Source organism: Phacochoerus africanus, chromosome X (assembly GCF_016906955.1).
Source record: "Phacochoerus africanus isolate WHEZ1 chromosome X, ROS_Pafr_v1, whole genome shotgun sequence".
Taxonomy (NCBI): Eukaryota; Metazoa; Chordata; class Mammalia; order Artiodactyla; family Suidae; genus Phacochoerus; species Phacochoerus africanus.
In genome coordinates this window covers 48,410,620-48,414,048 of record NC_062560.1, presented here as the reverse complement: position 1 = coordinate 48,414,048, position 3,429 = coordinate 48,410,620, and the positions used below count along the sequence as shown (strand labels likewise).

The 3,429-nt window shown below is 40.9% G+C and overlaps 1 pseudogene; it reads right to left on the bottom strand.

The window, feature by feature from the left end:
- Nucleotides 1–2,578: 2,578 nt before the first annotated feature.
- Nucleotides 2,579–3,429, bottom strand: LOC125118712 (40S ribosomal protein SA-like; annotated as a pseudogene).

Below are 3,429 nucleotides of genomic sequence, written 5' to 3'. Positions count from 1 at the left end.
TCTGTAAATGTTTGCTGGATAAGAAGTTCCCTTGTGGCACAGTGGGTTAAGGACCTGGTGTTGTCACTGCTGCGGTTCAGGCCACTGTTGTGGTGCAGGTTTGATCCCTAGCCCAGGAACTTCCACATGCTGTGGGCTTGGCCAAAAAAGAAACGTTTGATGGATGAGTATTAGTATTTGATTGATATGTCAATTTAACCTTTATGGAGCACCTATGTTGTACAAGGTATTGGGGAAAGATACAGAGAAGTGAGAAGGAAACATCTGAGCATCCTGGCTATGCATATGTATGACCTCTGGGTTTCACTTTCCTCATCTGTAAGATGGAGGCAATGCCATTATCTACCTCATAAGATTCTCATGCAGATTAGGCATGTAAAGTACTTAGCACAGTGCCCAGCACAGGGTAAGCACCATAGATGTGATATTATTACTATAGTTACTGTTACATGCTAGACTCTATGCAAAGTGTTTTTAAAAATCAGCTTTATCGAGACACAATTCACAGACCATAAAATTCTCCCTTTTAAAATGTACAATTCAGTGGTTTTTAATTAACAGGGTTGTGCAACCATCACCAGCGTCTAATTTTAGAAAATTTTCATTCTCCCTCCTCGAAACCCCAGAGCAGTCACTCCTCTTTCCCCAACCCATGCCCTCACCCCTGACAACCGATACTCTACGTTTTGTCTCTATGGATTTTCTGATTCTGGAATTTTGTATAAATGGAATCATGCAGCATGTGGACTTTAGTGTCTCTTTTAGCATAATTTAGCATAAAGTTTTCAAGGTTCATCCATGTTTTAGCATGTATCAGTACTTCATTCCTTTTCTTAAAAATTGGGGTATAGTTGATTTGTAATATTATATAAGTTTCAGGTGTACAATACACTGATTCACAATTTTTAAAGCTTATACTCCATTTATAGTTATTATGAAATATTGGCTATATTCTCTGTGATGTGCAATATATCTTTGTTGCCTAGTAATTTTATACATAGTAGTTTGTATCTTTTAATTCCCTATCCCTATCTTGCCCCTTCACCCTTCCCTCTCCCCATTGGTAACCACTAGTTTGTTCTCTATATCCGTGAGTCCATTTCTTTCTTGTTATATTCACCAGTTAATTCTTAGGTTTTCTATATAAGCGACATGATACAGCTTTTGTCTTTCTCTGTCTGACATTTCACTAAGCACAATACCCTCCAAGTCCATCCATATTGTTGCAAATGGCAAAATTTCATTCTTTTTATGGTTGAGTAGTATTTCATCTTGTATATATCCCACATCTTTTTTTATCCGTGCATCTGTTGATGGAAACTCAGGTTGCTTCCCTATCTTTGCTATTGCAAATTACACTGCTATGAACATTGGGGTGCATGTATCTTTTCAAAGTAATGTTTTTGTTTTCTTTGAATACATACCCAGGAGTGGAGTTGCTGGATCATGTGGTAGTTCTATTTTCAGGAACTATATTGAGTTTTTTGAGGAACCTCTATATTGTTTTCCACAATGGCCGTACCAATTTACATTAAAGAAAAGGGTTCCCTTTTCTTTAAAATTTTTTTATTATAGTTGATTTACAATGTTCTGTCAATTTCTGCTATACAGCAAAGTGACCCAGTTATATGTTTATATACATGCATTATCTCCCATCATGTTCCAGCACAAGTGATTAGGTGTAGTTCCCTGTGCTATTCAGCAGGATCTCGTTGCTTATCCGTTCCAAATGCAATAGTTTGCATCTACTAATCCCCAATTCCCAGTTCCTCTCACTCCCTCCCCCTTCCTCTTGGCAACCACAAGTCTGTTCTCCCTGTCCATGAGTTTGTTTCTTGGGTTCCCTTTTCTTCACATCCTCGTCAACATTTGTTATTTGTGGTCTTTTTGATGATAGCCATTCTGACAGATGTGAGGTGATATCTCATTATGGTTTTGATTTGCATTCCTCTGATGATTAGTGATGTTCAACATCCTTTCATGTGCCTGTTGGCCACCTGTATGTCTTCTTCGGAAAAATGTTTATTCAGGTCTTCTGCCCATTTTTAATGAGGTTGTTTGGTTTTTTTGATATTGAGTTGTATGGGCTGTTTATATATTTTGGAACTTCATTCCTTTTTATGACTGAATAATATTCCACTGTGTGTCTATACCGCATTTTGTTCATCCATTCATCAACAGAGGAACATTTCATTGTTTTCACTTTTTGGCTATTATGAATAATGCTGCTATTAACATCATGTATAAGTTTTTGGGTGGACCTATGTTTTCATTTCTCTTGGGTATATTCCTAAGAGTTGATTCTAGGGTTACATGGTAAACCTACATTTAACATTTTGAGAAATTTCCAAACTGTTTTCCAAAGCAACCACACCATTTTACATTTCCACCAGCAAGGATTGAGGGTTCCAATTTCTCCATATGCTTGCCAATACTTCTCTTTGTCCTCTTTTCTTTTAACTATCTTTGTGGGTATGAAGTGGTATCTCTGTGTGCGTGTTTGTGTGTTAAGAAACTGATGTTTATTTTTCAACAGCTTTATTTCCATTTTCTGTTTAAGAACCTGTGGAAGACCAGCCTAAGACCACCCAGTGGTCGTTCCTACCCATTCAGTGGCTTGGGCAGCAGGAGCAGTCTTCAGTGGAGGGCTGAGCATTCTAATCTTCAGCAGAGAACTGCTGGATAGGCACAGAGGGCACTTACATGCTTTCAGACCAGCCTGTGCTCTCAGGATGGGTAGCAGTAAACTCAGGAGCTGGAGCGGTCCGTTTACCCTGAAAATCCTGCTCAGTCACAGCCATTCCCGCAGTGGCCTGTTTATCTTTTTCCATCTCTTTAGGGTCTCTGTAGAAGCTGAGATCAGGCTTGACCTCCTGTGGTGCTCACGGGAGATGATGCCACACACACGCAGAACTTCTCGGGCCACCATCTACCACATCAGACTCGCTGAGCGGGCTCCCTTGTCGTTGCATGGGGTGGCAGTGTCCACATGGCACAGAGGAGAATCTGTGTCACACAGAGCAACGGTGGGCATGGTAATATAAGACGCCTCTGTGAGAAGCTGGTGGTCAGCCGTGATATCAGTGACCACTGGAAATTGTGGCTCACAGAAGGCTGCCTGGATCTGGTTAAGGAAGATTCCAGGAGTGAAGTGGCCAGCAATAGGAATGGCCCCGGTGGCAGCAGCAAACTTCAGCACAGCTTGCTGGCCAGTATTCCTGGAGGATATGACACTGACATCAGCTGGGTTTTCAGTGGTACAAGCCACCAGCAGAACCTTCAGATTTATGATGTAGATGCCATCACTTTGCCTTTTGTATACATACTGTTCCATTTGTCAAAGTTGCTGCCAGCTAAGTGGGTTCCTGCTGCAAGGAATTTAAGGACTCCCTCCTCCTTCAGCTGCAGGACATCAAGGGCATTGGACAT